Source organism: Phodopus roborovskii, unplaced genomic scaffold (genome assembly GCF_943737965.1).
Source record: "Phodopus roborovskii unplaced genomic scaffold, PHOROB, whole genome shotgun sequence".
NCBI lineage: Eukaryota > Metazoa > Chordata > Mammalia > Rodentia > Cricetidae > Phodopus > Phodopus roborovskii.
Genome location: NW_026126952.1, coordinates 15,135 through 27,284, shown reverse-complemented (window position 1 = coordinate 27,284; position 12,150 = coordinate 15,135).

Sequence of the window (12,150 nt, the reverse complement as noted above, 5' to 3'; positions counted from 1 at the left end):
GCCTCTGTTCCCAAGGCCACTGCCAGGGACTATTACTCCCTGCATGCACTTCAGGGCCGGGCCGGGCGGTCCTCTGTGTGTGATGGCACAGGGCGGCGCCTTCTGTCTCCGCGTCTGCAGCAATGGCATCATTGCATTCTTTCTCACAGATTTGAGGAATAAAATTGTAAGACCCTCAAAATGAGGAGTCTTCCAGGTTCAGTCGATACCCCAAGAACTCAATATCCAGTCCAGTTGCTGCAAAACGCAAGAGGCTTTAATGAACAGGAAGTGTTTGTGCAAACGCACACAGGCTAGGGAGAAGCCCCCTCCCCTGGGCCCAGGTGTTTTTAAAGGCAAACCCACAAGCTTAGGGAGGGGGTGGGACCCTCTTTCCATTGAGTACATGACCCTTGGAGGCCGGATGGTCTGCTATTAGGGTCAGCAGGCCTTAGGGCCTCAGGTGTGTTAATTAATCTTGTCTGGGCAAACCAGAGTTACAGCTATCTCTTGACCCTATTTACCACCTGTTGACTCACAGGAAAGGAGGGGCAGTGTGAATTCTTCTTATCTCAGGGCCCTGTGAGAGGAAGCTAGCAAATTCCAAGGAACAGATATTGGTTTCTAGGTTAGTCCATCATTAACATTACTTTTTAGGTCTTTCAAAATGAATGAATAAAGAGATAATTTCTCACAATTCATCCCTAGAGCGATAACAAAATGATATCAACATTGATATCAAGAAATAAATAAATAATGAAATCACAAGGGACAGTTTAACACCAACACGGTGGATGCAGACTCCATTCTTCCTGTAGTAGAAAAAGACAGATTTGAATAATGAAATAATAAGATAGTTAGATCGTCTGTCACACTTGACACCAAACTTCAGGCTTCCCAGATTATATAATGAAATAATTTAATAATTACATCCTTATGTAAGTTGTTGACCTTTTTTGTATCATCAATTCCTGGGCAGACTTGCCAGATATGGAAAAGTATGCTGTCATCACGGATTTTTAAAATTCCATAGGTTAATCGTCAGATCATCATATTGTCTTGCCTGAAGAATTCTGCTGGCCTGCCATCATGACCAGCACCCGAATCTCTGTTGTGGTGCGGCAAGAACTGAGATAATGGGCCCAATCCTGGCATAGCAGTAGTAGCCAAAATGTTGATATCAGCTGAAAAGATGGCAGCAGCAGGGGCATCACCAGCAGAGCTGAAAGAGAGATGTTCTTCCGTGTTCTGGATCATCATCCTCTTGCCAGGTCTTGGTGATGGTGTCGACCTCCTTATGTCACTACTTCTTCTCATCATAGGTCACAACTGATGTGAAGCTGTGGAGGAAGAGCAGGTAGTCAACACCTAGACCACCATGCCGGCCTTGGTGAAGTCCTTGTACTTCTCAGAGGGCACCCTGCAGTCTTCTGGACTCTTATCACCCAGCATCCGTAGTACTCTGTGAGATGCATAGATCATTCAAAAAATGCTCTACCCATGTCTACAACTTTCCTAACCTTGTCCCTGACAGATATTTGCACCCTAATTAATCATAATCGGTGATGGCATTCTCTGTCGTTTAAATAATTTAAAGAATTAAATAAATAAGTCAGTAATAGCTAACTGTCACAATAAAGAGGTTATGTAGCATTTAACTGTAAGGGAATCATGGCCAGACTCCAATCATGAAGGAGGTCATCATCACCAATTGAAACAATGAATCATCGCAGAGTTGAGTTGTAAAATTCAACATCATGCACACCTTAGAATTTACTGTAGATCAGAAATTATATTTGTTCCCAGAAACTCAACTTTCTGAATCACACCATTGTTGTGGGTGGTAGGTAAATGTTAATAGCACTCTGATCATGTATTGCTGAATGAAGATCCCCATCACATCTTTTTAAGTTTCTAAACTTTGTGTAAATCATGTAAGAAAACCTGAATTTTGAATGAGATGTTCATAAATTGCAGAAGCCAAACTTAAAGTTTATCAGTGAATGTCCCCACAAAACACAAAAGCAACCCTGTGATGCACAAAGGTGTCACGTGGTCTCAACTTTTCCATCTGGCAGAAAAAATTTTCTGTATATGAAAACTAGAACTTTATGGCACACCAGGCTTTAATGTTCACTGTGACCTATTTGTGACCCCTTGAGCAGCTTATAAAAACCCATTTTCTATTGGATGAGGATGGGGCTGGTTACTCTTTATAAATCAGGGGTGTCTCCTTTATCATGTTTTGGAGATAACTGTCTGCACAAGACTGGAGATCAAATGTGTATTTTAGTATCCTAATCTGTAACAGACCTGGTTACTGTACTACTCATCTTTGGGTTATTTTTTAGGCATCACTCCCTCAGCTAAATTCTATTTTGTGTTACTCAGTATCCTGTAAGAATTGGTAAATATTTTGTAACAACAATTCTAATTTTTCTCATCATAGCTTATTGGTGGAGGATTATCCAACACAAGAATGTCATTTATGTATGACTTTAGTGACCCATGCCTTTAATCCCAGCACTACGAAGGCATAGGAAGGCGCATCTCTATGAGCTTGGGGCTAACCTGCTCTACAGAGCAAGTCCCAGGTCAATTTCTTAACCTTTACAAAGAAACACTTTATTTGAAACAAAAAATCAATAAACCCAGGCACAAAAACATATAAATTAAATAAATATAAAAAAATAAATTAAATTATTGCCATTTGCAGGATATACCAAATTGACTCCAAATGGGAAAACTCCCTTAGCCTACAGCCATGGGAGAAGGCCCTACCACAAAGGGCAGATTGTGATGATGCTTCTTGGTAGGCTGATCTTCCTAGGGAGTGGATAGGGGATGTGATGGGGGGTATGAGAGGATGGGAGGGAGAGGGAGCTGGGATCTATAAGTAAAATAACATCTTTTTATTAAGATTTTTAAAGTACAATATAAATAAATATAAATATATAAAGAAATAAAAAGAATGCCATCTACAGTATGTATAAAAATTAACTCCTAATTCATCTTATACTGAAATGTTAGATGTGAAGTTAAGAACATCTTGAATGCACTGGGCAAACTGTGCCCCTCCATGTACTGATACTTCCCTTCCATATTCAGGAAAAGCATTTTGGTGTTGACTACAAAAAACCTTTACACACAAAGCTCCCTTATTGAAATGCATTCCTCTTATTAAGCCCCAAAATTAATCACATTCTGCACCCTGATCTGCATAACTTCTAGGACTACATGGGATCTCATGGAAATTTGAATGAGTCATTAGGTTTCCAACCAGTCTCAGGGAGTCCCTGCCTCACAGTCTCTGCTTCTAAATATCATCCTCTTCATCTTAGGATAGCATTCCTTGCTTACCATTCTATGTCTTCCTTGCTCTTCCATGCTCCTCACAGTTCCTACAGCAGCACTCACAGCAGAGCAACCAATCCAATGGTGCCTGCTGTGCTATAAAATCAAACCTACAGCATGGCTCCAAAAATTTCCTGTAAAACCTTAGATTGGCCTGTGGGCCCAGATTCCCTGATAGGCTAGTGAGTCTTGGTTGACAAGGGTAATTCCTCAATGGTTAGAGTGTTCTTAAATCCAAAGCAGAAACATGCATTTCTTTCTTTTTTTTTATTTTCTTATTTATTTATTTATTTATTTATTTTGGTTTTTCAAGACAGGGTTTGGCTGTGTAGTAATTCCTGTCTTGGAACACACTTTATAAACCTGGCTGGATAGTTCAAAATCTTAATTATTATTATGATGAGGAGGAGGACTGAGGAGGATGATTATGATTACAACTATAACTACTACTACTCTTGTCATTTTGTAGTAGATTTTTCTCATTAATTAATTTTTTTTTCATTATTGAATTTCCAACACAGATTTTCAATACTGGCTGTCCTGGAACTCTATCTGTAGATCAGGCTGCCCAGAATATTAAAAAATTAAAGAGACTTTAGGAAATAAAAGGGGTTTGTTCTATGGCTTCTTGCTCAGATCAGAAGAACTTCGGATCAACTGGAAATTACATTGTACATGTAGACCCCAGAGTTTGGAACACGTAGAAAGAATGAATAGAACCATTAAGGTGGCTTTATCCAATTTAATGCTTGAAACTGGCTCGACAAACTGAGTACAACTCCTGACACTAGCTTTCTATCGGGCCAGGAATGCCCCAGGCCCCCATGGCTTAACTACCTTTGAAATCTTATATGGTAGCCCACCACCAACTATTGAGTTTTTTGATGCCAACATTTCTGATTTTGCAAATACTCCCTCCATGCAGGCACATCTCGGGCCTTACAGATAGTCCAACAAGAGGTCTGGAATCCTCTGGCAGCTGCCTACTGAGAGGGGTGAAAGGCACGCCACAACCTCATTCCTTCCAGATTGGCGACTTCATCTGTGTCCAGAGACATCAAACAAAGAATCTAGAGCCCTGCTGGAGGGGCCCCTACACTATGCTCCTGACAACTCCCACCACCTTGAAAGTAGATGGGATTGCTGACTGGATCCATGTGTCCCACGTGAAGGCCACACAACCAGAACATCGGACACTGAACCAGGCCCGCCTGAACCAGCATGGAGAATTCAACGACAAGGATGGTTTAAGGGGTTCAGTACCCTGATAGCCACCATCATGGGACTGCTTATTATATTTCTTTTAATTCTCATCCTTGGTCCCTGCATTTTGAATAGACTAGTACAGTCCATGAAGGAATGCTTGTCAGTTGTTCAGGCCCTAATTTTTACAAAGCAGTACCAGCAATTAAAATAAATGGAAACTGAGGAACCATGAATAAAGGGTTTTATTCAGTTAACAGAAAAAGGGGGGATGAAAGACCACCCCCACTATACATATTGCCTGTTTGAGCTGCTCTTGCCAACTTGCCAAGGTCAAGTTATGGCATAGTACAGGAGGGAACCATATATTCTTCTCATCTGATGCCAACAAGATATCTGTGGTCTGCAGCTTGGACCAAAGCAAAGTCAACAGGATTGTATCTGGGAACAGAAGGTCCTGGGAACATTTTATTCAAGAACACTAGAATGCTGAGATATTCATAACTGAATTCTTTGTGCAAAAAGCTGAATAAACAACACTGTCCTTGGTTAACCACAATTGCTTTATTTAGATGGACTAAGGAAATCCCTGTAAACATGCTTCTGCTTCCTTAAGCCTGATTCTTGCCACCCCAACCCTATATAAAATACATATGTTTTAACAAAGGCACACTCAGTCTCTCGAGGGACTGTGGCATCCTCAGGTACCTGTGTATTCAATAAACTGCCTCTTGTGCTTGCATTCAGTGGTCTGGTCTCGCCTTTTGGGGCAAGGGCCTCTCAGTGATAGACTACGTCTCCTTGAGGTCTTTCACCTCACAGTCTCTCTGACCCCAAATACCATCCCTTTCATCTTAGGATAGCATTCTCTTGCTTACCAATCTATGTCTTCCTTGTCCATGCATGCTCCTCACAGTTTCCTACAGCAGCACTCACAGCATAGCATCCATTCTAATCGTGCCTCTTGTGCTATAAAATCAAGCCTGCAGCATGGCTCCAGGAAGTTTCCTGAAAAACCTTAGATTGGCCTGTGGGCCTAGATTCCCTGATTGGCTAGTGGGGCTTGGGTGACAAGAGTAAATTCCTCAATGGTTTTAGAGGGCTAAAAGAAAAAGGAGAAACATGCATGTTTTTATTGTTTATTTATTTATTTATTTATTTTGGTTTTTCATGACAGGGTTTCTCTGTGTAGGACTTCCTGTCTTTGAACACACATTGTAGAACAGGCTGGCAAATTCAGAATCCTAATAATTATGATGATGATGATGAGCTGGAGGAGGTGGATGATTATTATGATTACTAGTCTAACTACTACTACTACTACTACTCTTGCTGTCATTTTGTAGTAGATTTTTCTCATCAATTAATTAATTAATTAATTAATTATTATTTACTTTATTGACTTTCAAAACAGGTTTTCAATACTGGCTGTCCTGGAACTCTATCTGTAGATGATGCTGCCCAGAATATTAAAAAATTAAAGAGGCTTTAGGACATAAATTGTATTTGTTCTATGGCATCTTGCTGAGATTAGGAGAACTGAGGGTAATTTTCACCTGCTTGCCACAGGCACATCAGAAACTATGAGAAAAATCATGAAACCATATCACAAACAAGATGATATATTTTCCCCTGACAGACATCTGGGTAATAGCTCCATTGTATTTTGAGATTTAATCCTGAAATTAGTGAGACATTTTTGAGAAATGAATAATAATAAAAAGTGTTTTCATGTTAACTTGAATATTCAGAGAGAAAGTGGCTGGGAAGAATGCCTCTATGAGCACTATAGTGAGCCAGCTCAGCTTCCACATTGGGCAGGTGAAATCAGAGCTGAATTATTCAATGTTCTCTACTTGAGCAGGAATGGAAGAATACAGCCCTCTGTTTTTGTTGAAAGTGGATTTATTGGGCTGTCTCAGAAGCTGAGGGCTTCTTACTTAATATTTGCCTAACAATGGAAATTTGAAGAATTCTGTAGTTGTTTGGTTTATGACTCTAGATGTCTCAGCTGGTCTTCAGCATACACGAGTATTTCAAAGAAATGCTCTCTATAGCTATTAAAGGAATAGACTCAGTAGGATCGATATGGCTTCCACTTTGTGGATCCTGTAAATTATTTCTTCAAGTATGATGGTATTTTGTGGTCCTTTAAAAAATGAAGCTCCATTTTATTCATTCACTAAACTTAAGACATCAACCAAAGTTAGGGCAATGCCAGAGGATTTCTATTAATATCTATAAATGGCTAATAGGAATTGCTTCCCATAATACTAACCACACTCCATATATTCAGGCACTGCCTTCAGGCACTGTATAGCTGCACTTACTCCCTGCCTGAAGGGTGTGTGTAAAACTGACTGGGCCCAGACATATTATTATTTAGATGGGAGACATTCACCATCAAGGCTCAGACATCCTATAGCAGGAAAGATTATGTCTTAAGTACATGAATGTTATTTGATTTCAACTTTCCTGGTTGAAATGTGGTAATGGAAAGTTAAAAGCACTCTGGTCAAATCTTGCTGAAGGATGATCCCCATGTCCTTTTTCCACTGATGTTTAAATTGTACGTGGCACATGTAAGACAAACCTGACTGTGGAATGCCATATTTCTAAATTCCAGAAGCCAAAATTATATTTTCTCCCTTGTGTGTTCAAAAACATGCCCAAAGCAAGCCTGTGATGCACACACGAAAGCAATATTTGTTTCTCTTTTGTTTTCTTTTGGTTTGATTTGGTTTTTCAAGGCAGGGTTTGTCTGTAGGATTGGAGTTTTCTTTGAAAATCAGCCTGGCCTAGAATTCACAGTGATCTGTCTGCCTCTACCTCCCAAGTGCTCGGATTAAAGTTTTGAACCACCACAGACCAGTATGGATACTGATATGAAAGCTATCTCATTCTCCTCAGGGAACATATATACAGGTAGGCTCAGAGCACAAAGGCCATTGACCTGGTCAGCACAAGTCACATGGTCTCTCAAAATCCCAATAGCAATGACAGCTAGGCAGAGCTGCTCTTCAAGCTCTGAAGCCTAGACATGCATCATGCTGTGTGGCAGTGGTTTACATCAGAGCTCCAACAAGAGAGCCTGCAATTTGTTTTCATATTAACATCTGTCCATTATCCAGATTATTGATTATTCTTGTCTGTGGATGGACACAAAGAAATGGCCAGCCAGGCATTTTGTACATCATCTGAAATTGATTACAGGCTCCACCCTGCTAATTTCCACCAATGGAAAACAGGAAATTGCTCGTGTTCCTTCTGTGTCCCACCTCTTTCTGCCCAGTGTCTACAGCAAAATCAAAGTTCTTAAATGAACTCAATTCTTTCATATTCCTCTCTTTATTTGCAGTCTCCAACACCAGCCACAGGGTTTGGTAAACCATCAATAAATGATCTGTATTTGCTTCTCAATGAACATCCAAAGCTTCATCCTGAAGGATTTGCAGTAGTTTCTTCCCAGCACAGGGTAGTACAGGCACGATTAAATGTGATCCATGCAATTTTCATTGACCTAACCTTGTGTGCCATGGTCCAGCTCAATATAAACTTGCAAAATTTTGATCACACAAATCTAGTCTGTCTTCATTCACCTGACATGAATTAATGCACCCTGAGTATTTAAAGAACACAACCACCTAATATGCATTAGTTAAGTTTTTTTTATTGCTGTGTATATACACAAACAAATTCCACAAGTCTTGCTGTTGTTGTTTGAGAAAGAGTTTCTCTGTGGCTTTGGAGTTTGTCCTGGAACTAGTCTTATATATCAGTCTGGCCTCCAACTAACAGAGATCTGCTTGACTCTGCCTCCTGAGTAGTACTCTGCCAGTCAGGGAACCCAACCCTGGTCTCACCAATGACAGGCAGGGATGAGATATTCACCACTATACTATTCAAGAGAGATCTTATATAGAAGACACTTAATTGCAGTCACTCACAGTTTCAGAGGTACAGTCCATTTTCATAATAAGAGAAAACATAATTGGAAGAAGAATGCGATGCTGGTTTCATCTTGATACACAGGCCAGAGGACATCATATTACACACTTGCTCATATCCAGAACATGCAAACCCTGAAAGTCCATCATCACTGATGCTCTTCTTCCCAAAATGCAAACCTAACTGCAGCAAAGCCTTACCTTCTAATAGTACCACTAACTATGACATCATCGGCCCAATCACACTCAAACCATCATGTTTCCTGAAGCAGAGCCTTTTTCATGATGTTACTTAAACAGCTGATTACCTACCCTGTTTGCCCTTGCAATACACTCAGAAAAACTATTCATTTTACTCTAGTATGAAGGCAAAAAACATGCTACTCATGAAATTTTTGTTTTCCTGTAAATGCAATGGATAGTTTACTCCATGACGTAAATGTTAAATTTTAAAACTCTAAGGACATAATTTTTCATCTTCTGGTATTTTTAGATCATTTGTGATTTTGGAGTGGGTCATATTTTAAATCAAATTGCAGTGTTACAGATTAATGAGGTCTGTTTATTAAATATTTCGGCAAAAATAATTGGTATCCACAAATAAAGTGTTTACGATACTTGGTCTAAAGCATGTACTGAAGGAATACATTCATTTATTTAAGAAGGGATAATCAAGAGAAGCAACAAAGTGGGATCAAGCACACCTATGTCATAAATAGTGAGCCTGTCTCAGAAACATAATTCTAAAAAGCTGGAAGTGCAGCTGATCTATAGTCTGCCTTTCCAATGAGAAATAACTCCATAGACTTAAGAGATAAATAAAGAATATTTTGTAATGATAGCATGCATCTTTTTCTGGCTAATGGGCAAATGGGACATAGCCAAAATCAGATTTGTTGGGGGATTTTGAGACAGGGTTTCCCTGTGCAATAGCCTCAGTTGTAGTGAGACTAGCTGTGATCATGACATTTGTTTCAAACTCACAGAAGTCTGCCTGCCTGTGTGTCCTGAGTACTGGGGTTAAAGGCAAGCACCACCACAACCTGAACCCTAAAACAGACTTTTGCATTACATGGACACTGCCATTTTTAAATTCTTTCAGGGTCAGATTACAACTGAAACTTTATAGAATTTAAATAGTAATAAAAAACAGCAAGTAAGGCCAGGAAGGCAATTAAAGACTTTAACAAAAAAAAAATTTCTACAACAATTATTTAATAGTACATGAGTGACATGAAACAGACGTTCACAATTCACTGACAGGTCTTGGGGTAGAGGTGTGTGAAGATGAGGGAAAGTGGAAAGGCAGAACAAAGAAAAGATAAAACCTGGGGGAGGGATGTCTTGCTTAAAGTATGTCTTATTCTAAGTAAGCTTCTTATCAGGAATAGCTTCCTGTTCCCTACTTTCAGGGGGAAATGGAGGAAATGGGAAAATTTTAGGAAGTCAGGAGGAGTTATGTTTCAATTTGACCAGCTCATGAGAACGCTACTCGCACATTGCATCATGAGGACAACACAGTACATCTAGGTAATTTTACTGTTATGCCCTCAGTTCCTTTGGACCTATATCCCCACCTCCATGTGGTGGGAAGGGTGGTGTTCACAAGATATGAAGCAACCCCTCCACCAAGGGTCTGCATTCCGACACTTACATTCTCTCCTATGCATCTTCATTATGTTAAAATACAGCATCTATTTAATTCTCAATACCTGAGGGTATAAGTCTAGGTCCCCAGGCTGATACTGAATCTGTAATGTTATGGACCCTAAGTCCCTTTTGGAGTCAGATTTTGTGAGTACACGATGTAACATCATCTCATTACTTCATCAATTAGCTCTGTAAATAGGTCATTACATCAGCGATAGTTTTAGGACTTTGGTGCCATATCGTCAGTATTAACATAAAACACCAGCTAATTAATTATCAATTTAATTTTATAAATAAATCATTATTCCAGGAAGAGACCAGTCTGACTACTCCATGTGGTACTTAAGTATGCACCACCATGACATTACCCAATCATTTTTCATTATATATTCATTATTGGAATCGATGAAGATGTTGTTCTTCTTGACTGGAGTAGGGTCATTCCTCCATGGGAGTTAATCACGTGGCAGTATTTAATCATCTAAGTACTCCTTCCTTGACAATCACTGGAGTTTGGTTCCATCTTATGAAAGTTAAGTATGGAGGACTATAAAATTTTTAACTTATTTGACTGCGTAAGTAATGATGGTGTCATCCGCCATTTGGCTGCTGTGGGATTGACAAAGCATGAGTACCAAAAGCAGTGCCCAGAGAATGGGGGAAACTGCATTTCACAGTGATTACTGATTACGTAGTAGTACATTTTTAACAATCAAATGATTACACGATTTTAAAAACTGTAATGTTTCGCATCAGCAGTTTCTGCAAGGTTGCAAGGGAACTGACCCATGAAGGACACAGTGACCACCGATTTTAAAAATGGATTAACTGAATAATCTCCTTATCAGGTAATCTCATCTCATGAACTCTGTCGGGCTGATAACATGACACACCACCAACAATAAATAACTGTAAATAACCATCTTAGAAAGCGGGATACAGGACTTAATGGAGAACAGTCAATTGAGGAATCCAAAATGACTGAAAAAACATAAGACACTGCTCAAAATCCTTAATTACAGCCTAATGAAAATCTACACAATTCTCAGAAACCGTGGGATCAAGCTCCTCTAATGGTAAGAGGATGAAGAGCAGTATGCTTTATTTTCAATAAAGAGAAAAGGATTCTGGTAGAGGCGATTAAATGTATTGTTTCCATTCTAGAAATTAGCAAATTGAAGCATGGAAAACAGGTTTAAAATACTCATCATTGTACTTGAATGGCACAATGATGCTTTCGTTTTCATGCTTACGTCACTATAGGCATGTTGTAGCTTGAGAGACGGGTAAATATGTAGAAGTCAAATGAAAGAGCCCTGCTTTGTTTTTGTGAGAAACTCAGTGAGGCTGTAGGGTTAGTTCACCGGTGGTTATACTAGGGGCACTAGAATGTGACAGAATGTTGGTTCATAAATGTTGCCTGGCAAACCTCCTTGCATTCTGTATCCTGGTATCATGGGCCAAGGACGAGAGAGCAGCTTCGAGAAAGTGTTATCATGGGACATTACAGTCTGCCAAGATAACTATCTCCTAAACCTTTTCATGACAGCATTTGATTCACCTAACCAAGTCATAGCCACACCTCTGGAAGTGTGCCTACAGCTTTTCCTGGTTACCAAATTCAAGATTACCTAATCATCAGAGAACATAGTCTGTAGAGAAACAGTTCAGAGTCTTCTGTTTATGAATACTCTCCCTCCTCAGAAGTAAAACTATGGAGCAAAAGATAATAAGACTACGATTATTCATCAAACAGGTGAGTTTGACATTGTTAACTTCCTTCAGGAAGGTGATAATCCGTTTGTTAGAGTAGACTTAGCGATTATTAGATTTCAGTCCATCTCTTTTGAGGCAGCCGTCCAACATTAAATATGTGATATCTTCGAAAAACCCTGCATACACAATAACAGTTCAGCATTTAAACATGTTACTACTGTGCTCTGCAATTAAATAAGGGATGAACCTGGGAGTTTCCCACAATCATGTGGGAGGCAACTGAGAGAAAATTGTGTGGAGA